This window comes from Geotrypetes seraphini, chromosome 8, assembly GCF_902459505.1.
Source record: "Geotrypetes seraphini chromosome 8, aGeoSer1.1, whole genome shotgun sequence".
NCBI classification, from domain to species: Eukaryota; Metazoa; Chordata; class Amphibia; order Gymnophiona; family Dermophiidae; genus Geotrypetes; species Geotrypetes seraphini.
Window position 1 is genome coordinate 48,094,935 of NC_047091.1, and position 25,330 is coordinate 48,120,264.

A 25,330-nucleotide genomic window follows, 5' to 3' on the forward strand; every position below is an offset into this window, starting at 1 on the left:
AGACTGGCTAATAAGGACCTAAGAGATAACTAATACTGTGCTACTGGATACTAACTGGAGAAATTCCAAGAAGGGTTAGTAATGGGAAGGATGGCCTATTAGTGCTGTAAAACAGGAAAGAGCAGCTAGGGAAGGGGGCTGATTGGCAAATAGGTTTTGAAGGAGGCTATAACACTATACTTGTGTCTTACTTTACTGTGCATCATAGATCACACACAGTTTTCTGTATCTAACAAGAGAATTTTTGGTTCATTGTGAAGTGGAGGCTCTGAATGCCAAATTACAGGCCCTCTGATGAAGAAAGCGCACCTTCTCACAATGCCAATAGCAGGAGATGGCAGCCACAAGTAAGAATTAATCTTTCATGATATATCGGAGTGTTTGTAAACACAGTACTTATGTGACTGTGGGTTATCTCAAGCAGAGGCTTTTTTTACAGATACAGTTTGTACATTAACGCATATATAGCCTAATTCTATAAATGGTGCTAAAAATTGCAGAAATGGGGGTGAGCATCCAATTTCTGCACACAATGTAACTGAATAAGACAATTAGTGTCAATAATTAGATGCTTATGAACAATTATTAGCACTAATTGGCATCAATTAAAATTTAGGTGTGCATTTTTAGGCCTCAGAATCCATGCTGAAATTTTACACATGGTCCCAAGAATAGGCTATGGCCATTGGAGGATCAGGGCATTCCTACAATTTATGCACACTGTTCTAGTTTAGGCATGAGAATTTACACCAGTTAAGTATGGATCCCAGCTCTAAACACTATTCTATAAATAGCTCCTAATTCTGAATGCTGTTTATAGAATAGCACATTAGCACTTTTTTTTTTCACCAATTTTTGGCCACTACTTATAAATTGGGTCCATAGTGTGTGCAGCTGAGAAAAATACATGCTATTAGCAGAGGTAGCAAAGTTGCTTACCTGTAACAGGTGTTCTCTGTAGACAGCAGGGGAATGCAGCCACACTTGTTGGTGAAGTCCCTGAACTGAGCCTGCCTGGCGGAACTCTCCCCTAGCTACAATAGGTTTATTGTTGTGTTTTTTTTTTTTTGGAGGGGAGGGGTTTCTACTGGATATGTGCAGCCACCTTGCCTCTGGAGCTCTACCCCTGTAGCCTGTCAGTATCTCTCTAGCTCATTAAGTAACATGATTAGAGGGGATGGAAAGCGGGCAACTGTGGCTGCATTCCCCTGCTGTCTACAGAGAACACCTGTTACAGGTAAGCAACTTCGCTTTCTCCGAAGACATGCAGGGTAATGCAGCCCCACTTGTTGGTGAGTCACTAGCTTGAATAAGAATATGGGAGGAGACAAATCAATTTTTTTTTTTTTTACAGTGGAAACAAATTGCAAAGAACAGATTGTCCAAGTTGCTGCTTTGCAGATATCTTGTATGGGAACTGCTCTCAAGTTTGCAACTGATGAAGCTGTTGCTCGTACTTGATGTGCTCCAATGTGACCCGGAAGAGACATGGAAGCTTTCTTATAAGACAAAAAGATGCAATTAGCAATCCAGGAAGATATAATAAGTTCATTTAGAAATCGCATATCCTTGGGGGTCACGTGATGTCGAGCTGCTGAGCGGACGTCAGTGGAGTGGGGTCCCGATCCTGTTCCCGCCATCAGCGAATTTTATACCCCCGAGAGCCGCGATTTTGCCGCTGCGGTCCGGCGCTTAGGTCGAGGTTGACTTCCGCCTGCATTTTTGAGGAGTTCGGGGCTTTATGACCAGCAGATTGCCCCGTCGGGAGAGGGATCGCGGCCGTGCGGGTGATTCCAAGATGGCCGACCGCGAATCCCCCCCGCCGCTCCCGGCGCCGACCGCGTGGGTTTCGGAGATCGTGGCGGAGGTGAAACTTCTCCTAGAAGGCTCCCTCACAGCGAAATTGCAGCCGATTGTAGATAAACTTGACACGGTGGATACGCGCCTGGAAACCCTGCAGGGTGAATTTTCTAACTTTCAACACCGTTTCACAGCCCTGGAGGACCGCGTGCAGCAACGCGAAGGGGACCATCAGCAGCTTCGTGCTCGACTTGTTGCCATGGAAGCTAAGATTGAGGACCTTGAGAATAGGTCCCGTCGGGGAAACCTGCGTCTGGTTGGCCTGCCTGAGTCGGTGAAGGATGGTGAGCTCCATACCTTTTTAGAGTCTTGGCTGCAGCGCACTCTACACCTAACCACAGCACATGGTCCCCTGAGAATTGAAAGAGCCCATAGGTTGGGCCCACTGGGTGAGCCTGGTTCGAGAGCCCGCACTGTTATACTCAAGTTGTTGAACTCAGCCCATAAACAAGAGATTTTGCGAGCTATCCGTGCTTCGGGCCCCCTGCTGTATGAAAACTCCAGGGTGCTCTGCTTCCAGGATTATTCTCCAGCTTTGCAAGCTAAACGGAAGGAATTTACCCCCATCTGTTCCCAGCTGTTCAGGCTGAAAGTGCCTTTTGCCTTGCTATACCCAGCCCGGTTGCGGATCAGACATGCTGGTCAGACCCGCTTCTTTACTGAGGCGGCCGAAGCTCTTCGATTTCTCCAGTCCCTGCAAGTTCCTGAACCAGCTCCTTGACTGATTTGGGTTTAGTTATTTTGATTCAGGTTGGACGTTTGTGAGGAGCTTGGAACCCAGTGTTTTCCCTCAGCTAGATGCATCCTGCACGTTTTCGTGTCTGAAGAGCCGATCACGAGGTGGTTTGACTGTTGCTGTGCCCTTTTTTGCCGGCTTGAGGACCTTGCGCTAGGGCTTGGGGCACTGGATGGCTCTGGACGTTTTTTTTGTTTTTTTGAGCCTTTTTTTTTTTTTTTTCTTTTTGGACTGTGTGGATGGCTGGGGGGGGTGGGCCTGTTTGTGTTGGTGGGGATGTTCTGCCATTCTTTGCTGGGGGAATGCCTGTTTATTGCAGATGTTGACTGATGTTGACTGGTTGTGGGAGGGGTACACATGTGTTTGTTAAGGGTGGGGTGGTATGTCTGTCGGGGGGGTGATAATGGAGACTCAAGGGGCGACTCTCTGTACCTTTCAATGATGAGCATTAGTATATTGCTTTGTGGGGATTTACGGATGTCAGTTTTTGATGCCCACCCTGTTCATGGACATCTTACGAGTCAGGGCATTTGTGTCTGTACGGGTTGGACGGGATATCGGGATCTTTCCCCTTTTATGAGAGTCTATAGGAGGAGGTGTGGGTTTGGAGGGAGGGGTTTATGGTAGGTCTAGTTTGCTGGGAAGGGGAGTTGGGAGCTGCTCCACAGGACCCTTAGACCACTAGTGGGTCGCATGAGAGAGGGGGACGGGGTGGTGGGGGGGAAGGGGGGGTGGGAGGGAGGATATGCTGGGGTTTTTGTCTGCTCTTTCTTTCTATTCTTTTTCACTCTTGTTTCTCTCTTTTCTGCTTTTCTACTCCTTTTGTTTGTATTCCTGGTGCTCTGCTTTTGGCTTTTTCACCTTGGGTGGACGCAAGGGTCTAGATCAAGGTTTCGGGAGCTGGTCGCTGGCTGGGACGGCCTTGCTCTCAACTATATAATGAGACTTCATTGGATTTTGGCCATTTCCTTTTTTTCTCATGAAACCTCTTAGATGTATTTCCTGGAATGTAAATGGTGTCACTTCGCCTATTAAACGACATAAGATTTTGAGAGCCTTGAACCGCCAGAGAGCCGATCTGGCTTTCTTACAAGAGACGCATCTGTCTGCGGCGGAGCATGCTAAACTTCAGACCTGGTGGGTTGGCCATCATGTGGGAGCGCCAGCGAATAACCGTAAGGCGGGAGTCTTGATATTGATTCGGAAGGGAGTATCCTTTGCCATTCAACAGCAGTGGACTGATCCAGGGGGTAGGTATATCATCGCCAAGGTGCTACTTAATCGTCAGCCATTAATCCTTTGTAATGTTTATGCCCCTAACAACTATGACTCTCGGTTTTTTTCTTCTCTTATTCGCCTTCTTGGTCAACATTCGGATATTCCCTTGCTGGTAGGGGGGGACTTCAATTGTGTCCATGACCCCTTCTTGGATAAATCCATTCCTGCTCCCCAAGATCGGGTGCATCCCGCTAGAGGCATTTCCCTACTTTGCTCATCCTTAGATGTTCTTGACGTTTGGCGGACGCTTCACCCAGGTGATCGTGACTATACTCACATACCTAGAGCTCACGCTTCGTTGTCCCGGATCGACTATTGGCTACCCTCTAGTTCCCTGTTTTCTCGAGTTGAATCGGCTACTATTGGTTCCTTTGATGCTTCTGATCACGCCATGCTCTTGTTGATCTTGCATTTGGATGTCTCTTCTCCGGGCACCTTCCGTTGGCAATTCCCGCTCCGTTTGTATCAAGATCCGAGATTCAAGGACTTTTTACTTCAAAAATGGTCTGATTATCAAATCCATAATAATGAACATCGGACTGACTCTTCACTCTACTGGGAAGCCGCGAAAGCGGTACTCCGCGGTGAGATTATAGCATATTCCAGCCATCAACGTCGTGCGCGAGACAGAGAGCTCTTACAGTTAGAACGTAAGATTGGCACCCTCCGTCGCCTCTATAGTCAGTCTCACGCTCCATCCTTACGTTCCCAGCTTTTAGCCTCCCAGAGTCAGCTTCAGGAATTGTTGCATGCTAGAACCGTCAAATCACTAGCTTACTATAAGTATCAATTGTTTCGTCATGGAAATCAGCGTGGGGCGCTCCTGGCAAGGGTGGCCAGAAGGTCGGCGGGTCGTACTCCTATCTTGCAACTTCGCTCAGCAGGGGGGGATATGGTCAGGACGGATGCTGAGATTAATGCAGTGTTTTTTGATTATTATACAAAGCTTTATTCTCGACAACCTGATTTAATGGAGGGCTCGGCATATTTGGATGGCCTTTCCCTTCCATGCTTATCTGAGGAGGCGGTGGCCAAACTTAATGCCCCCATAACGGCAGAGGAGGTGGCAGGAGTCATACTGAAGGGAGCTTTGTTAAAGGCCCCCGGACCGGATGGTTTCCGGATGGAATTTTATAAACTTTTACATCCTTCAGTAGCTCCTGTATTGGCTGATACCTTCACAGCGGCCATTCAGCGAGGTGCCCTTCCGGTATCTCTCACTTCAGCTCAAATAATTGTGCTCTTGAAACCCCATAAGGATGCGACTCTTTCTTCCTCTTACCGCCCCATTTCGTTGTTGAATGTGGAGGCCAAGATATTCGCCAAGGTTTTGGCTAATCGATTGGCCTGTGTTCTCCCTGATTTGATTGCATCCCCGCAGGTGGGATTTGTGCAGGGGCGTACTAGTGTGAAAAACATTAGATCCATATTGGCGTCTCTGGAATTCGTGGAGAGAACCAAAACCTCTTCTCTATTGGTCAGCTTTGATGCTGAGAAGGCCTTCGATCGGGTCTCTTGGACTTTTTTATTTGAGGTTTTAAATCGGTATGGCATAACGGGTCTTTTTCAGGATGCGATTCGGGTGCTTTATCATTCTCCTACTGCTGTTGTCTGGGCCAATGGACTTTGTTCTTCTTCATTCTCAATATGTCGGGGCACGCGTCAGGGATGTCCCCTTTCCCCATTGCTCTTTGCACTGTCGTTGGATCCTCTGATCCGTGATATTCAGCTTAATGGAGCGATCTCGGGTATTCGAATAGGTTCTTCTGAATTTAAGATCTCGGCCTTTGCGGATGATCTTCTGGTCCATATTTCGGATCCTGTGATATCTCTTTCCAATCTGATGACCACGTTTCAAGAATATGGAGATTATTCTGGTTTTAAACTTAACCTTGATAAATCCTTGGCGTTGGCCACATCCTCGGACCTGTGGGACTCCTGGCCGGGACAGTTTCCTCTTCAATGGGCTTCTTCATCGTTTCGTTATCTTGGGATCCAGTTGACGCCTCGTACTTCTGCGTTATATCGAGTAAATATTGATTCTTTGTTCTGCTCTTCGGCTGACTGTTTCGCTCGATGGTCTCCTCTTCCTCTGTCTTTATCAGGCAGGATTCATTTGTTTAATATGGTCCTTTTTCCTAAATGGCTTTACACTTTACAGATGCTTCCTTTCTGGCTATTGAAACGAGATATTATTAGACTACACTCTATGCTTTCTCGATTTTTTTTGGGGGGAAGACGGCCTCGGGTGGCGCTGCGTTACCTGTTGGGAGCGTGGGGTGGAGGGGGACTGGGGTTGCCACATTTTCGGCTGTACAACGCTGCTTGTTTGATGCGATTTCTGGGAGAGTGGCTCTCAGATCGTCAGGATTTTATTCTAAAAGCCTATGAGAAGGAATTTTTTGCGCCCTGGCATATTTTGTCTCTGGTGCATGCGCCCCGTTCTGCCCTACCGGCGGCCCTCCGGGGGAGCTTGTTGTTGCACTCGCTCCGCATTGTTTGGTCTTATGTGTTGGACTCATGGAAGGGTACTCCCTCGATTACTAGATACTTACCTATTCAGGGGAATTTACAATTCAGCCCCGGCATGGAGAATGCGAGTTTTCGAAAGCTGGCATCCCGGGATTTCACGTTACTTACCCATGTTCTTCAGGAGGATGGCTCTTTAATATCCTGGGATGCTGTGGTCCGGGCGGGGTTTTTTACAGCGGGCGACTTTCTGGCGTTTCGGCAACTTCAGCATTACATCCGTTCCCTCCCCCGGACCGCTTTGGCCTTTCCTATTGAAGACAAATTTGCGGCATTGTTGGATCCCTACTTGGAAGATGGGTTTACAGTTTCGGGCCTTTATAAAGATTTCCATCGTTTATTGGGCTCGCCCGATCGGGCTGTCCTACATGATCGTTGGTGTCAGGATCTGGGGATAGCGCGAGACGCTCTGGATCTTTCTTCCTTGATTGCACGAATCCCGGGAATCTCTGTTAATGCGGATCTGCGGGAGTGTCAGTTCAGGGTACTTCACCGGGGATATTTCACGAAGAGCCAATTGTATTATTCGGGTTACACGGATTCTCCTTTATGCCCCAAATGTCTCCAGCTGCCCCATTCGTTTCTTCACGCCTTTTGGACTTGTGTGAAAATCAAACATTTTTGGCGTCAAGTTATATCTTATGTGGAGCGTGTGTTAGGCACTCCATTGGCTTTTTCTCCAGCTGGACTCCTGCTAGATAAGTATGAGGCCTTCCGTTTATCAGATTCGGGTCAGCGGCAGTTTATGAGAAGGGTGGGTGTCTTGGGGAAGAAGGTAATTCTATCTGTTTGGATTGGGGAAACTTTACCTTCCTTTTGGGACTGGCGAAATCGTTTGCATGCTCTGCTGCTGCTGGAGCGGAAGGATGCGTCTCTTAGCTTGCGAAGAAAGCGCCAGTTTCTTCGGACCTGGGATTCTTATCTATTTTCCTTATCACCACGGGCTAGAAGTGACATTTTGAATTCCTTGTGAATTTTTGGAGAACCGGGCTTGATCTCCATCTTGCGGGGTGCCAGGTATACTTCTCTTTCTTCTTCTTTCTTTTCTTTCTCTCTTTCTTTTCTCCCTTTTCTCCTGGTTGGAGTTACTCATTGTTTTTAGCGGTGGGCTATCAGAGTCCAAGCCTACTGCAGTTCACTATCTCTGCTTTTGTATAGGGGGTTTGGGGATGGGGGGTGGGAGGGGTGGGATTGTTGGATCTACTGTTTGTTTTTGACTGTTTCTTCTGCTGGAGAGGTTAGGGCATATGTGATTGTTTCTTGTTATTTGAAAATAAAAATCGATTCAACATAGAAATCGCATATCCTTGAGTAGCTGTATTGAAGGAAACAAATAGCTGATTGGTGGCATGGATAGAAGCAGTCATGTATAGATAGTAAAGTACTGCTCTTTTGCCATCCAGTGTGTGAAGAGTTTGCTCTGTTGAACCATGTGGAGGAGGAAGAATGATGGCAAGGAAATGGACTGATTGATGTGAAAGTCCGTAACTACTTTTGGAAGAAATTTTGAATGAGTACGAAGAAGAACTTTATCGGGAAAAAATTGAAGATATGGGTCATAGATAATGTGACCATTTATTTTTTCATCAAAACGGGACATCTATTAATATTCAGTCCCACCCCCCAATCCCACCCTAGCCCCGCCCCCAATTTCTTCCATTCACTTTTCATGTACACACAATATCTTATTATTTCATAATGGTAACCATAAAATTTAAAAAAACACAAAGCACCCTATACGCAAAGAAAATGTTAATTATCATTTATATTGGGGGGTTTTCAAAGATGTCACCTCAGTAACTATAGAAAAATAGACAAATATAGTGCAAAATATAGACAGCAGATATAAATTCTCAAAACTGACACATTTTGATCACTAAATTGAAAATAAAATCATTTTTCCTACCTTTGCTGTCTGGTGATTTCATGAGTCTGTGGTTGCATTTCCTTCTGTCTGTGTATCCTTTCATTTCTTTCTTTCTGCACTCAGGCCAAACAATTGTCCCTTTCTGTTCCCTCCCTCCTTCCTTCCTATGTCCTTAGTGTCCCATCCTATGTCCTTAGTGCCTCCTTCATATGTCCTTAGTGCCCCCAGTGCCTCCTTCCTATGTCCCCCTCACTACCTTCCAGCCTTTGTCCCACCCCCTCCCCCGAAGCCAGCCTGCCAGCCTACCACCCTCCCTCCTTCCCGCACCAATTCAAACCCCACCCCCCCTTCCGGTCCACCGCCGCTGCCTGCCAGCCTCTCTCCCCACCCCTCCCTCCACCACCAATTCAACACCCCCCCTCCGGTCCGCCGCCGCTGCTTGCCACCCAGAAACTTTCAATGGAGCCTTCACAACCCCCCTCATTCCCCCTCCTCTTCTATCTAGAATTATCAGACATCCGGATTTAGCCAGTCAAGTCCTCTTTTTAAAGGAGTGTCCAGACTGAAAAGGTTCAGATTCCAATACTACCTCACACACATACTCTGTTGTCTCTGGTACCGATGCATCGGGGGGGCATCTCATTAGAAAGAAAAGAACATACATGCAGTTGAATGGCCAAAAAAATATCCCGTTTATTTAGAATACTGCATCCATATTTATAGCATTTCACATGGGTCAGTTTTTTCAGCATATGACTGTAGGAAAGACCATATTTGGTAACAGGATACATAAAAGCAACTAGAAAGAGGTGGCAAACATAAGGGGGGAATAGTGGGAAGTTTCCATTATAGCATATAATACTGTTGTCTAAGGTCTAGCAATGTTTCTTTTTTAACAAATGTTTCTTATCAAAACAAGTCAACTACAGAACAAAATGGGGACACAGAGCTCAGAACACAAAAAGAAAAGACCTTGTGGTTTCTTGGCAAAATGATAACTGTTTCAGCAGTTCCTTTTACACAAGCAGGAATAGAAAAACTTACAAAGAATATATGTGCCCCTTCACAGACGTCTGTCTAAAATGTGAGAGTTTGTCTGGGTTTTCCTCTACCCTGTTCCCCGCCTACCTCGGTTTCTTGGCTGCTCGTATTTTTGGAAGGCATTAACTATTCAACCAGTGCAGCTCTGGATCTCGCGCTGTGAAAATCAAGCCTCGTTCTGGAGCTGCAATTGCTGCACTCATAGCAATCCAAGCCTCATTTTGAGGCTCCAATAGCTCCTCTCAGGATCCACCAAGCCTCACTCTGGCCCTCACTGAAGGGAGGTAAGGAGAGAGGCTGGCAAGCAGCAGTGGCTGCAGATCCGGGGGAGGGGGTTGAAACCGGGGCAGGATGAAGGGAAAGAGAGAGGATGGCTTTAGCGTGGCAGGGAGGGGAAGTGATTGCCTGTCCCTTTGTCCCCGCGCACAGCTTCAGGACGCTGTCCCTGAAAACGGGACATTTCAGCATCCCAAAGCTGTGTGTGGGGACAACGGGACAGGGGATCTAAAAACGGGATGTATGGTCACCTTAGTCATAGATGACCAGTGCTTGCCATTCGCTAACTTCTGGCTGACTTAAAGGCCACAAAAAAAAGCTGTTTTCCATGTTAAGAACTGTAAGATCCCAAGGGTTCAAAGGGATCCTTCATTAATTGGTTCAAGACAATGTTGAGATCCCAGGCTGAAGGTGGAGTACAAAGTGGAGGTCGGAGATTGTTAAGATCTTGCCAAAAATTGAGAAACCAGAGGATTTTTTGAAAGTGGTTTTCCATCCAAAAAAAATGGTGGTAGGCCGATATAGCTGAAAGGTGAAGGCATACAGAGTTGGTCTTAAGACCTGAATTTGATAAAGGTAGTAAGTTAACATATGATCCACAAGGCAGCAGAATGGGTCTTTATCTTGTCAGTCTGCCCAGATGGAAAAACGTTTCCATTTCAACTGATAAGACTTCCTGGTAGATGGCTTTCTGGCTGCAAGAAGTATGGTTTTTACTGCTGATGAGATTGGAACATTAGTGAGGATTAACTGTTCAGTTTCCAAGCTGTGAGATGGAAGCTACAAAGATTGGGATGTACTAGGTGAGTATCCCGCTAAAAAAGAAAACACGGATGATCCCCCAATGGGATTGGATGGGCATCCAGAAGGTTCAGAAGGATGGGATACCAGATATGTCTGGGCCAATGAGGCGCTAAGAGAATCAGTTGAGCTTTGGAGAACTTTGGACAGCGAGATCGGTAGAAAAGCGTTGAAAGATTGGAGGTCCATGGAATTGAGAAAGTGTCCTTGGCGACTTCATGAGGAGCAGGTCGTAGCGAGCAATGATGGGTACACTGAACATTGTTTGTAGAAGCAAATAGATCCATCACAGAAGTGCCCCATTGGTGAAAAATGGATTGTAGTACTTCTGTGTTTAAGGTCTAGTCATGAGGATTGAGCTTTCGGCTGAAGGAATTTGCAATGACATTCATTTTCCCTGGAATGTATACTTCGTGCATATCTGTGGAGAGAGAGCACAAAAGTCCATAGACGATGGGCTTCAAGGGGTAAGGACCCTGAACCTCCTTGTTTGTTCAGATAGAACATCGCTACTTGGTTGTCTGTTTGAATCAGAAGCTGTGTGTTGCGCACATACTGGCTGAACACTCTGAACCAGTGGCATACCAAGGGGGGGGGGGAGGTCCGCCCAGGATGCACGCCCCAAGGGGGGGGGTGCACACCCCAAGGGGGGGTGCACAGCCAGCCACCCTCCCTATTCTGCTGCTTTCCTTAACCAGCAGCAGCGGCGGCAGTAAACAGGGGTATCCGCGAGTGCTCACTCCGGCGGTTGTTCAGCTTCTGGCTGGCTCCCCTGCTCAAAGCCGTGGGCATCGGCTCCTCGTGCGATCCACAGCTGCGTCAGAAGTGATCCCTCTGACGTAACGATGTCAGAGAGAAGGCTTCCGACACAGCGTGGATCACGTGAGGTGTAGATGCCTGCTTTGAGCAGGGGAACCGGTCAGAAATGCTGGGCAGGGAAATATTGTTGCTGCATAGGCAAGGGGGGAGAGACATGCTGCTGCTGCACAGGCAAGGGGGGAGAAATACTGCACAGGCAATGGGGGAGAAATGCTGCTGCTGCACAGGGAAGGGGGGAGAAATGCTGCACAGGGAAGGGGGAGAAATGCTGCACAGGCAAGGGGGAGAGAAATGCTGCTGCTGCACAGGGAAGGGGGAGAGAAATCAGAGATGCCAAGTCCATGGGAGGGAGAGAAAGGAAAAAAGAAAAGGAGATACCAGACCATGGAGAGGGAGGAAGAGATGCCATGGCATGGGAGGGAGGGAAGGGAAGGAGATAGAGATACCAGACCATGGTGCAGAGTGGGAAGGAAGGAAGGAGAGGAGAAGAGAAAGAGAGTTGCCAAAGCATAAGGGAGGGGGTGGAGACAGAAAAATGGAGAGGGGGTGAAGCTGAAATGAATCATGTGCAAAGGAGAGAAGGGACACAGGATATACAGTTTATTGAAGGGACATATAAAGAGGGAAGATGCCATATGAAATAGAGAGAGGGTAGACAGTAGATGGAAGGGGCAGAGAGAGTGTGGGCAGTAGATGGAAGAGGTAGAGAGAGAGGGCAGAAGTTGGGTGGAAGGGGCAAAGAGAGGGCAGATGTTGCATGGAAGGGAGAGAGGACAAACACTGTACAGAAAGAAGAGAGCAAAGAGAAGATGATTAAAGCATAAATGACAAAAGATAGAATATATTTTTGTTGCTTTACTTAGAATCAAGTAGTATTGTAACTGTATTGATAAAAGTTTATAAACAGGAAATGGAAATAAGGCAATTTTTTGGACTAAACCCTTTTCCTCAGGTCACGACAGGACACCATAACAGAAGAAAGATTTGGCCTCTGAAAGCTAATTGAAAAATGGATTAGTCCAATAAAATGGTATTTTCTTATTTCTCATTATTTGTTTTATTTTTATTTGTTAATTTGTAAAGTGGTGATTGTTATGTATCAGTTTTTTCAAATTTACATCTACTGTCTTTATATTTTGCATATTAGGGGACAAGTATCACTATTTTTCTGCGTGCTGAAACCTCCTTAGAAAAATTTAAAAGCAAACTAAAAAGCAATCTTTATAAAGATAATAATAATAATAATTTTATTCTTGTATACCGCCATACCCAGGGAGTTCTAGGCGGTTCACATCAATTAATTAAGATCAGAGATTACAAGCGAATTCACAGCATTTTATCAGAGTTACAAGCAACAATGTAGTTGAGGTTAGAAGGAATGGGAGAAGAGAGAGTCAAAGGGGAGGGGAGGAGGGGGAAGAGCAATAAGAGGGGGAGGAGGTGGTTTTGGTTCATTGCAAGACAGGGGGATTAAGGGTCCTGTTCGCGGAATAGGTGAGTTTTGAGTAATTTTCTGAAGCCAAGGTAGGTAGGGGCTTTGAGTACAATTTGGGCTAGCCATAGGTTCAGCTTAACCACCTGGAAGGCGAAGGTTTTGTCTAGGAATCTTTTGAGATGACATAGTTTTAGGGAGGGGAAGGCAAACAGCTGAATTCTGCGGGATTTCTAATTCAGAATGAAGTGTGGATTGATATATCTTTGCGATAAACCAATAGCTGTTTTGTAGCAGAAGCAGGCGAACTTGAATAGGACTCTGGATTCGAATGGCAGCCAATGAAGTTTGTGGTAAAAAGGGGTGATGTGTTGCTATTTGTTCAGGCCGAATATGAGGCGGACGGCGGTGTTCTGGATCATTTTTAGTCTCCTGATGGTTTTCTTCGTGGAGCTCAAGTAAATGATATTGCAGTAATCCAGTATGCTGAGAATGGAGGATTGTACTAGTAGGCGGAATGAGATGTCATCAAAGTATTTTTTATGGTGCCAAGTTTCCAGAGCACCGAGATGCTTTTCCTGACTGTGAGATCAGTGTGTTTCTCTAGGATAGATGTTTGTCCAGCGTGACTCCCAGTATTTTTAAGGTTTGTTCGAGGGGAAAAACTGTTCCTTTCATTTGAATTATGGTGTCTTTGATTTTGCATATGAATCTTAGATCAGATAATCTTTTTTGATTTTCCTATTTACTTCTAGGTTAAGCCTTTTTTAAACATTTTTTCCAAACCAAATTTCATTAAAAAAATTTTTAATACCCTTCCTGATGTTGTTCCTTTCCTAAATGTTTTTTTTATTTTCGTTATTTTTTTTCTTTTAAAACAAATGTAGTTTTTCCTGATATTTCTTATGTATCTTTAATTAACTATGGATAGGTTTGTATGTTTATTGTCTCAAATGATTTTATTTGTTCCCCTAAATTTTTATTATTGTTATACACATTGAAAATACTTGATATTGCATTTAAATCAAAACTACAATAAACGTGAAACTTGAAACTATGCAGAGTCTGGTTTCTTGGCGGTTCAGTTTAACTTTTGTCTACATATTTCTATTTTTAGTTTGTGATTATTCCATATTGGGCGAGGATGTATCTCTGTTCTTTGTGTATGAAAAGGACATAGTTTTCAGTTGGCATTGACTGCAGGATCAATTGACTGTGTTGGATCTGGCTTGTTTAATTTTACAATGTATGTGTTGGTTTTCTAGTGCTCACTGCAGTGTTTAAGATGCTGCCTTTTCCTAGGTACACTCTTGTGCAATATGTGGATTGTTACTAAAAATCATATTTTTCATATAGATGAGGGGGGGGGGGCAAAAAATGATGGGCCCGGGGTTGTCACATTTGCTAGGTATTTTCAAATTATGTGTAATGCATAATTCTTTTACAAAGCAGAGGAAAAAGACCTCAAACAACCCTTGGACTCCAATCAATGGAAGGACTCCAGTTTAGGGTTAGGGTATCATAGATCAAAAAAGCACAGTTACTTACCGTAACAGGTGTTATCCAGGGACAGCAGGCAGATATTCTTGACTGATGGGTGACGGCACCGACGGAGCCCCGGTACGGACAATTTTAGAGTGATTGCACTCTAAGAACTTAGAAAGTTCTAGTTAGGCCGCACCGCGCGTGCGCGAGTGCCTTCCCGCCCGACGAAGGCGAGCAGTCCCCAGTTACTATAAGACAGCTAAGAAGCCAACCCGGGGAGGTGAGAGGGACGCAAGAATATCTGCCTGCTGTCCCTGGATAACACCTGTTACGGTAAGTAACTGTGCTTTATCCCAGGACAAGCAGGCAGCATATTCTTGACTGATGGGTGACCTCCAAGCTAACAAAAAGAGGGATGGAGGGAAGGTTGGCCATTAGGAAAACAAATTTTGTAAAACAGATTGGCCGAAGTGTCCATCCCGTCTGGAGAATGCATCCAGACAATAGTGAGAGGTAAAAGTATGAACTGAGGACCAAGTGGCAGCCTTGCAGATTTCCTCAATGGAAGTGGAGCGGAGGAAAGCTACAGACGCTGCCATAGCTCTAACTTTGTGGCCCGTAACAGAACCTTCCAGTGTCAGGCCCGACTGAGCATAACAGAATGAAACGCAAGCAGCAAGCCAATTGGATAGAGTGCGTTTAGATACAGGATGACCCAACTTGTTAGGATCAAATGACAAAAACAGTTGAGGAGATGATCTGTGAGGTTTAGTGCGTTCGAGATAGTAAGCCAAAGCACGTTTACAGTCCAAGGTATGCAAAGCCTGTTCACCTGGATGAGAATGAGGCTTTGGGAAAAAAACAGGTAGGACAGGACTGATTAATATGAAAGTCAGACACAACCTTAGGGAGAAACTTTGGGTATGTATGTAGAACCACCTTATCATGGTGAAAAACAGTAAAAGGTCACTAGTGCATGCAACTCACTGACCCTCCTGGCAGAAGTGAGAGCTATAAGGAAGACCACTTTCCAAGTAAGAAATTTGAAATGTGCTGTGGCCAAAGGTTCAAAAGGAGGCTTCATTAAAGCGGAAAGAACCACATTGAGATCCCAGACCATAGGAGGGGGCTTGAGAGGTGGTTTCACATTGAAAAGGCCCCTCATGAACCTAGAAACCAAAGGATGAGCCGAGAGGGGTTTTCCATGAATTGGCTCATGAAAGGCAGCAATGGCACTAAGATGAACTCTGATAGAAGTAGATTTGAGACCAGAGTCAGACAAGGAAAGAAGATAGTCCAACATCAGTCTCACTGCTAAAGACATGGGATTATGGTGATGCAAAAGACACCAGGAAGAAAACCGAGACCACTTCTGCTGATAACAGTGAAGCGTGGCCGGTTTCCTGGAAGCATCAATGATAGAACGGACAGGCTGAGAAAGGAGTAAGCGAGCCGAAGTCAGCCCGAGAGATACCAAGCTGACAGGTGCAGAGACTATAAGTTGGGATGCAGTAGTGTCTGCTGATGCTGAGTAAGCAGAGAAGGAAACAGTGGAAGAAGTATGGGTTCCTTGGAACTGAGTTGAAGTAGAAGGGAGAACCAATGTTGCCTGGGCCACCGTGGAGCGATGAGAATCATGGTGGCTTGTTCCCTCCTGAGCTTGAACAGTGTTCGCAGCATGAGCGGTAGAGGAGGAAATGCATATAGGAAGAGATTGGTCCAATCCAGGAGAAATGCATCGGGTGCCAGAAGGTGAGGAGAGTAGAGTCTAGAACAAAACAGGGGCAGCTGATGATTGTGAGGAGCTGTAAAAAGGTCCACTTGAGGAGTGCCCCATTGAGCGAAAATGGATTGGAGAGTCAAGGGGTCGAGAGTCCATTCGTGAGGTTGGAGAATTCTGCTGAGATTATCTGCTAAGGAATTCTGTTCCCCCTGAATGTAGACAGCTTTCAGGAATAAATGACGAGCTGTCGCCCAAGACCAAATCCGTTGGGCTTCCTGACACAACAGGCGAGAGCCCGTCCCTCCCTGTTTGTTGATGTAGTACATTGCAACTTGATTGTCTCTGCAAATGATAAGTACTTGAGGAAAGAGAAGATGTTGAAATGCCTTGAGGGCATAAAACATCGCTCGTAGTTCCAGGAAATTGATGTGGTGTTTCTTTTCCTGGGCAGTCCAAAGCCCCTGAGTTTGGAAGTCGTTCAAGTGAGCTCCCCAGGCATAAGGGGATGTGTCTGTGGTGATCACGAAGTGATGAGGAGGTAGATGGAACAGTAGACCTCTGGATAGATTTGAAGATGTCAACCACCAAAGAAGCGACTGTCAAAGAGACAAGGTCACAGATATGTGTTGTGAGCAAGGATCCGTCGCTTGAGACCACTGAGTTGCTAGGGTCCATTGAGGAGTACGCAGATGGAGACGTGCGAAGGGGGTAACATGTACTGTGGAAGCCATGTGCCCCAAGAGCACCATCATGTGATTGGCAGAGATGGTCATCTGTTGAAACACCTGCCGACAGAGAAGAAGGATGGTCTGAAGGCGGTTGGGTGAAAGAAACGCCCTCATCAGAACAGTGTCCAGAATGGCTCCAATGAATTGGAGTCGCTGGGTTGGAATGAGATGTGACTTGGGTAGATTGATTTCGAAACCCAACAGTCGAAAGAAAGTGAATGGTCTGGTTGGTGGCAAGCAGAACCACCTGAGGAGAGTGAACCTTGATCAGCCAGTCGTCCAAGTAAGGGAAGACTTGAAAACTGTGAGAGCGGAGATAGGCCGCTACCACAATCAGACACTTGGTGAATACCCTGGGAGAGGAGGCCAGACCGAAGGGTAGCACCTTGTACTGATAATGATTGTGATTGATGAGAAAGCGCAGATATTGCCTGGACGTCAGATGAATAGGAATATGTGTGTAAGCCTCTTTGAGATCGAGGGAGCAAAGCCAGTCGCCCTGAGAGAGAAGAGGGTAGAGGGTGGCAAGAGGAAGCATTTTGAACTTCTCCTTGACCAAACATTTGTTGAGCTCAGGCGAAGTCGATGCCGATGAAGAGGCAGTGACTTCTATGGGAGCAGAGCATTTGCGGGGCCGGCGCGCAGTCTGCAGGACTTGGCTCACTGCTTGTTCGACTGGCGGGCCAAGAACAGTAGGGGATGGCTTCTTAGCCGGCTTACCGACAGGGTGCGACACCGACGATACATCTTGCGGTGTCGAAACCACCGATGTCGATTTAGAGGAAGTTGCCGGAGTCGATGCCGGTGGGACTTCCATAGCGGTACCGAAAAGAATCCGCTGTTGAATTTGTCAATTCTTCAAAGTTCTCTTTTGAAGAGAACTACAGCGGGTGCACGTTTCTGCCCTATGGTCCAGACCCAAACACTGAAGGCACCACTTGTGCGGGTCGGATAAAGAGATAGGGCGTGCACACCGCTGACACTTTTTAAAACCCGGTGAAGGGGGCATTTAGGGAAAAACGGCCGTAGCAAAATCGAAGCCCGAAGCTTCGATGGTGCCAACAGGCCCCGCCGGGGCCGACCGAAAAAAGTAAAAAAAAAATACTTTTTTTTTTTTTTTAAGAAAATAAGAAAACAAAACGTGAAGAAAATTCACTGAAAGAAATACGCGAGCGGGAAGGCGAAAAAAGAGAGTCCAACAGCCGTTGGAAACACGGGTCTTCTTAGCTCCGCGGAAACTAAGAAACTGGGGACCGCGCGCCTTCGTCGGGCGGGAAGGCACTCGCGCGGTGCGGCCTACCTAGAACTTTCTAAGTTCTTAGAGTGCAATCACTCTAAAATTGTCCGTACCGGGGCTCCGTCGGTGCCGTCACCCATCAGTCAAGAATATGCTGCCTGCTTGTCCTGGGATAACCTCTGTTATGATTTTTTTAAGTTAATTTAATCTTTTTTATCAATGTGTTAATTTTTAAATATTTTATATTTATCAATAATTTAATGTCCAATATCTATTTCTCCCAAATCTGTGCCTATATTCAGTTTTATCATAGTGCCAAATTACTGATGGTTGCCTGCTCTATATTTAAAATTTGGAAGAAATAGATATTGGACATTAAATCATTGATAAAAATAAAATATTTAAAAATTAACACATTGATAAAAAAGATTAAATTAACTTAAAAAAATCATAACAGAGGTTTTTGACCTATGATGATACCCTAACCCTAAAGTGGAGTCCTTCCATTGATTGGAGTCCAAGGGTTGTTTGAGGTCTTTTTCCTCTGCTTTGTAAAAGAATTATGCATCTTAAATAATAAAATGCTAGCCGCGCATGCGCACTTGCCTCGCATGTTCCCTGATCCCTTTTCTGTCGGGATGTGGCAAGACAAGTGCGCATGCGCGCTTATTACCTCACTGACGGAGAGCAGCGAATGCAGGAAGAAGTGGCCAGGTAAACAAAAAAAAAAAACCAACCGAGCGAGCCGGGCCGCTGAGAAAGCGCAGGAGGCCTGGCCCGGGCTGCGGACGGGTAAGGAGCTGGGGCAGTGAGCCTTCCCTGCGGCTGAAATGAAGCCGGGCCACCCTCTGCGACAGACCACAGGAGTCCGAGTCCTTTTCCGCTCACCACCCTTCCCGCAGACCCGACTACCTTGGCGATTCAAGCAGCGTGTGCACCAGTCGTCACACGCTGTTTCGGGCCCTTCTACTTCCCTGATTTGCTCTGCCGTGTCTCTGATGATGTCATCAGGGACGTGCCAGAGTAAATCAGGGCAGTAGAAGGACCCGAAGCAGCGTGTGAAGACTGCTGCACACGCTGCTTGAATCGCCGGGTAGGTAGTCAGGTCCGTGGGAAGGGAAGGGAAGGGGGGGGGCGCAAGGACTCTGGGGAGAATGGCAGACACCGGCCCTTTACTAACTCCCGTGGACAGGGGGAGCAGGAAGGGGTGCTGATGGACAGGGGGGGGAGAAATGAAGGGAGGCCTATTGCTGGACAGATGGAGCAGGAAGAGGTGATGATGGACAGGGGGGGGAAAGGAAGGGAGGCTTATTGCTTGACAGGGGGAACAGGAAGAGGTGCTGATGGACAGGGGGGAAAAATAAAGGGAGACCTACTGCTGGACAGGGGGAGCAGGAAGAGGTGCTGATGGACAGGGGGGAAATGAAGGGAGGCCTACTGCTGGACAGGGGGAGCAGGAAGAGGTGCTGATGGACAGGGGGGGGAAATGAAGGAAGGCCTACTGCTGGACAGAGGGAGCAGGAAGAGGTGATGATGGACGGGGGGGAAGGAATGGAGGCCTATTGTTGGACAGGGGGAGCAGGAAGAGGTGCTGATGGACAGGGGGGAAATGGAGGGAGGCCTACTGCTGGACAGAGGGAGCAGGAAGAGGTGATGATGGACACGGGGGAAAAATGAAGGGAGGCTTACTGCTGGACAGGGGGAGCAGGAAGAGGTGCTGATGGACAGGGGGGAGGTAAAACAAAGGGAGAAGGGCTGCTGTTGGATAAGGGGAGCAGTGAAGGGGTGGTGGTGGACACAGGGGAGGTAAAAATAAGGGAGAATGGACAGGAAAAAGCGGCTAAGGAGACAGAGAGAGAAAGAAATAAAGACAGACACACATATATTCTAGCACCCGTTAATGTAACAGGCTATAAAGCTAGTTAAACATAATTTGATAGTGGTCTATGTTATTTATGACAATCTAAGGATTTTTGGACTTTGAACACTTCCTAAGGGTCTCCACCAACTTTACACATTTGCTAGGTACGCCACTGCTCTGAACGCATAATATAATTGCACAAAGTTCCAGCAGATTGATGTGACAATGGAGTTCTCTTGTTGACCAAAAACTCTAAGTCTGACGGTGATTGAGATACGCTCCCCAGCCCTTTGTTGGAGGCATCTGTGGTAATGGTGAGAAGAGGAGAAGGAGGCTGGAACGGCATCCTTGTTTGAAGGCCAGAGAGTGAATCCACCATGATAGGGAAACTTTGACTTTGGTATCTGAAAAAGGAATCAAAGTGGCCAGAGACTGAAAATGCTGCTTTCAATATAGCTTGAGATGCCATTGCAGAGAACGCATGTGTAGTCTGGCATGTGGCACTAGAGAAAGGGATACAGCCATGTGATCTAAGAAGGCACAACACTCCACATGCCGGAAGAGCGAAAGAATGTTGTATCCAATTCACCTGAGTAACAATTGCCTGATGACATCCTTCTGGTAAATAAGCCCTTGTAGCCGTGCGTCTATATAAATGAAGTAACGCACAGGCTGCAGGTTGGATTTGTCGGAATTGATTAGAAAGCCCAGTGCTTGGAGGGAGTGCACTGTGGCTTGAATGGTAAGCAACAGCTGCTCCTTGGAATGAGCTACCAGGAGCCACTCGACCAGGTAAGGAAAATACCATGTGATGTGGCCCTGAGGTCGGCTGCTACCACTGCCAAACACTTTGTGAACACACGTGAGGCTGATGATAGGCTGAAAGGCAGAACTTTGTATTGGTAATCTTTGTGAGACACATGAATCTGAGGAATTTCCAGTGGGCAGGATGAATTGGGATGTGAATATGCACATATTTGAGATCCAAGGCAGCTAATCAATCGTTGTGGCTGAGAAGAGGAAGGATTGCTGGGAAGAGAAATCATCCAGAATGTTTCTGGTGTGAGAAGTTTATTTAAAGGCCGAAGATCGAAGATAGGCTGAAGACCTTTTGTGTTCTTGAGAATGAGAAAAAACCTGGAATAGAATCCCTAGAGCTGTTCTTGCTGGGGAACTTCTATTGCGTTATTCTATAGTAATGCAGAAATGTCCTCTGTGAGTTGAGGAATGTGCTGATGCGAGATGTTGGACAAAGGAGAAACTATGTCTTACCTGATAAATTTCTGTCCTTTATTCCAGTCCAGAACGAATGGGTGTCATCCATATACCAGTGGATGGAAGAATTGTAGTGCCAAGCAATTCACCCCCTAAGGGTGTCACGTAGTCTGGGATGCTCAGTATTTCTTTTTTTTTTTTTTAGTTCATTAATTTTATTGAATATTATAAGTAATATACAGAAAGCAGTTCAAATACATAAAAATTGAATAAGAAATAGTGATGTAGAAACAAAAGAAACCATAATTGCTGTTATTTGCATATTGTAGATTAGTAAGAAGAATTCAGAGTATTTGAAACTGCTAAGAAAAGAAATAGAAAGGATAGAAAAGCAGAGAAGATGAATTGAAATAAAAAAGAAAAAAGAGAGATAAAGAAAGAGAGAGAGAAAGAGAGAGAGGCAGAAGTATCTACAAGGCAGAATGAACATATGAATCTAAGAATGACCAAGGTGATTTATTTCGCACCAAATTTGTAGATAAACGAGATATCGTGTTCTTTTCATATGCATATGATTCGAATTTGTGGTACATGCTCAATGAGTTCCACCAAAAGGTGTAGTCTAGTAGTGTGGGTGACTTCCAATTTTTCAAAATGTGCATAAGAGCTGTCACAATCATGGTGTCAATAAGTTTAGGAGGACAGTTTGATAGTGCGAAACAAGGGTGTTGAGAACGAAGGATTATAATGTCTATGGAAATAGCTTCTGAACATTTGGTAATAGATTTTATGGTGTCCCAGATACGAATCCAAAAGGAATGAACCATAGTGCAGTGAAGAAGCATGTGATCAAGAGTTCCAGGCTCTTTCAAACAGTTCCAACAGGTAGGGTCTTGTTTCAGTTTCGCTTTCCACATTCGAAATGGAGTCCATACTACATTCCACATAACAAAGAACATTGATTGCGAAACTCTTGAGGATAATAGAGGACGATTTGTAGATGACCAGAAGAGTTCCCAATCTATTTCAGAAAGCGTGGTCTTTAGGATAGAGCCCCAATGGTTCATGGATTGAGGTGTAAAGGTAAAGGTGTGATCTCTTAAGATGCTATAAAAAAGAGATATCGCCCTACCTTTCAGTAAAGCCAAAGTAGACCAGTGACGAATAGTTTGTTGAGAGGTCATAAAGTCAGGGCGCATTTGCACATTAGCTAGTATTTCAGTAAGCGTAAGCCATTGGGGATATATAGAGGATGGGAGTGAGTTTACAGAACAAAAAGTATCAAATGGGATAAATGAAGTGGAGGAGATCAATTGATGAACAAACCACACCCCTGCCCGTTGCCACCTCTTCCATGAAAGGGATCTACCCTTACTTTGAATTTTAGAATTATTCCAAAGGGACATAAGTGGGCCTTCAGCAACAGAGATCTCAGCCGTTGCATCTAATAGTTGAAAAGCATGTTGCGTTGCACTTAACAAAGAATATTTTCTCAAGTGTCTAGGTATCGACACTGTAAGGAAGCAAGAGATGTGTAGTGGTGCACATAAAAAGCATTCCATTTCAAACCATGCTGGTTTATCCTGTGGATATGAGTCAAAAATCCAGTGAGTTCCGTATTTGGCTAAGGAGGCGATGTAGTAATAATAAAAATCAGGTAAATTTAAGCCCCCATTAATCTTAGAGGCCTTCAGCTTGGCGAGAGCAATACGAGGTTTTTTCTTGTTCCAAATAAATTCAGTAATTTTCATATTAAGCCAATGAAAGAGTGATTTATGGCAGAGAAGGGGAAGCATAGATAGAGTATAATTAATTTGTGGGGCTAAGGTCATTTTAATAAAGGCTATTCTACCCCACCAGGACAAATAAAGCGGGGACCAACGAGATGTAGTACTTGAAACTAAGTTTTTGATTTTAGATATATTGAGATCCTGAGCAAGTAATGGGTCTTTATGTATTAAAATCCCCAAATATTTTACAGCTCCCTGTGACCATGGAAAAGGAAAATGAGCTAGATCTGAGGAGGAAATGTGATCATTTAGCGGAAAAATCTCTGATTTCTCCCAATTAACAGAATATCCAGATATTTGAGAGTATTGAGATACTATGTGGATAAAATGAGGTAAAGAGATAAGAGGATCTTTGAGAAAGAGAAGAACATCGTCAGCGTAAGCTGCTAGTTTAATCTCTCGATTGGACGAGGGAATACCTTTAATTAAGGAACATTGTCTGATAGCTGTCAATAGAGGTTCCAATGCTAAATCAAATAATAATGGTGAAAGGGGACAGCCTTGACGGGTACCTCTATGGAGGGAAAATCTATTAGAGAGAGAGTTGTTAATCAAGATACGAGCCGTGGGTTGTCTGTATAATGTTTCTATCCAGTTTGTAAAGAAAGAACCAAAGTTGTACCATTTCAGTACTCGGAATAAGAAAGGCCACTCCACTCGGTCAAAGGCCTTCTCGGCATCAATGGCTAGACCAATCACAGGGTCCGACATTGATTTGGCGTGAGCATTGATATGATGAAATAAACGAAGATTATCCCCAATGTATCTATATTTGATGAATCCAGTTTGATCTCCATGTACGAGAGATGGGATCAGTGTGGTGAGTCTTAGTGCAAGTAATTTAGCCATAATTTTGTAGTCCAAATTAAGAAGAGAGATAGGACGAAAATTTTTAACCAGAGTAGCATCTTTGTCTGGCTTGGGAATAACTACAATCGTGGCCTCAGCGAAATTAAATTGTTTGTCCGGAGTGGAGTGAAGGAAATCATAATATGCAAGGAGTTGAGGAGTCAATAGGGTTCGAAAGCATTTGAAAAACTCATTTGTAAAGCCATCCGGGCCAGGAGCTTTCCCAGTGGGTAGAGAGGTTATAGCATTTTCAATCTCAGATATATTTATAGGAGCATCCAGTTTTGCTTTAATAGATTCCGATATAGTTGGATGAGCTAGTGAGGATAGAAATGAATCTAAATCCATTTCAGAGGCTGAAAAATCAGATTGATATAGGGTAGTATAAAATTTTTCAAATTGGGAAGAAATCTGAGATCTGGTTCTGACTAATTGTCCTGATGAATCTTGAACAGCTGAGATGTGCAAGCGTTTTGATTTAGTTTTGAGATATCTAGCCAAAGGGCGACCCATAAGATTATCTCCCATATAGTGACCAGAGTTGGAAATGAAAATGTCACGACGGGCCGTACATGAGACTAGAGTATTGTATTCATATTTTAAGTTTTGAATACGTTGGAGCATGGATTGATCTTGTAGATGGTTGGACATATGTTGTAGTTCTAAATTTTTAATAGAGGTTTCCAGTTCTTTTTCTTTTTGGATGGATTGTTTTTTTTTCCAGGAAGCAAGTTTGATCAATTCACCTCTGAGAGAAGCTTTGTAAGCTTCCCAAATAATAGAAGGACAAATTTCTGGATCTTTGGTGTTGATTTCAAAAAATTCCGTAGTAAAAGATTTGATTTTTTCTACTATTACCTCATCTAAAAGCAGGGTATTGTTAAGTCGCCAAGAGGGAGATTCTTTACGTGGGGCAGAAATAGATAAATGTAATGAAATAGCTGCATGATCTGTAAGAGTTATTGGGTGTATGAAAGTATTTGTCACATCTTGAATGAGAGAGGAGGAGAGAAGGAAGAAATCAATTCTCGAGTAGGTATTATGTGGTGGTGAAAAGTGTGAATATTCTCTACCTTTGGGATACAGTAAACGCCATGGATCTACAAGAGAAAAGGCTTCTTTTAAAGCATGTAGAGCTGCAAAAGATTTAGATTTTGAGGGTTTGCAAGAGGATGATCGATCTATATAGATATCTTGAATTTGATTAAAATCTCCGCCCAATATTCGAGAACAAGAGTCATATTCAACTAACGCCAGCTGAAGATCTTTGAAAAAATCCGGATGATCCAAAACAGGAGCGTAAATATTAAGGAACACAAAATCCACAGAGTGCAACGCAGCATGTACCAGACACCATCTTCCAGTATTTCAGTATATCCAAATAATGTTTCTCAAAACTTCAATTACAATTAAGAATGAAAAACTCAACAGCCAATGAGATCAGACTGTCTAAGTCTGAAGTTGTAGTGAGGCTCGGTCTTAACTAGAAAACAGATAGTGCTTCGATCCAGAAGCTATATGACAATAGGATGTTGGCTCTTTTTCCTGTCCAGCTTTTATGCAGTTGAATATGATCATTAAGAATGATGGCTATATCTTCTATGGGCAGCTACAAACAGCAATGGTATGGGTTCATGGTGACATTGTATGAAACCTTTTAGTATACCGCTTAGCTGTCATAATAGTTCACCACATTGTACAAGTTTCCTGCTTCATGTGCCCTCTCAGGCAAATATAGTGCCTTTGTTTCAGGCTATTACTACCTTTATTTAGGTTTTGTGTCACCCCTACTTGCACTATTAG

General features: G+C 44.9%; 1 protein-coding gene across 1 annotated transcript in view; it reads right to left on the reverse strand.

Annotated features, from left to right (window-relative positions):
- The window catches only part of LOC117365987 (jerky protein-like), a 69,852-nt gene that overhangs the window by 43,243 nt on the left and 1,279 nt on the right, over nucleotides 1–25,330 (reverse strand). The window lies entirely within an intron of this gene.